Here is a 228-nt window from a genome sequence, read left to right on the forward strand (position 1 = left end):
GTAAAGATATCGATTTTTTTCGAACAATTCCTATGAACGCTCGGCTGTATTCAAACAATATACACATGTATAACTTAAATAAATATTTAATGTATGCATACACGTGTCTGTGTATTACATCGCATTTACTCTGTATCTCCCACCTCTTATCTACTACATCGTCTTCCAACAGAAGAGAATTACTAGAAAATAATTAGTTATTTTAAGGGGAACAATGGTATTTGCGAG

The sequence above is a fragment of the Penaeus monodon genome, chromosome 23 (genome assembly GCF_015228065.2).
Source record: "Penaeus monodon isolate SGIC_2016 chromosome 23, NSTDA_Pmon_1, whole genome shotgun sequence".
In the NCBI taxonomy this organism is placed as follows: Eukaryota; Metazoa; Arthropoda; class Malacostraca; order Decapoda; family Penaeidae; genus Penaeus; species Penaeus monodon.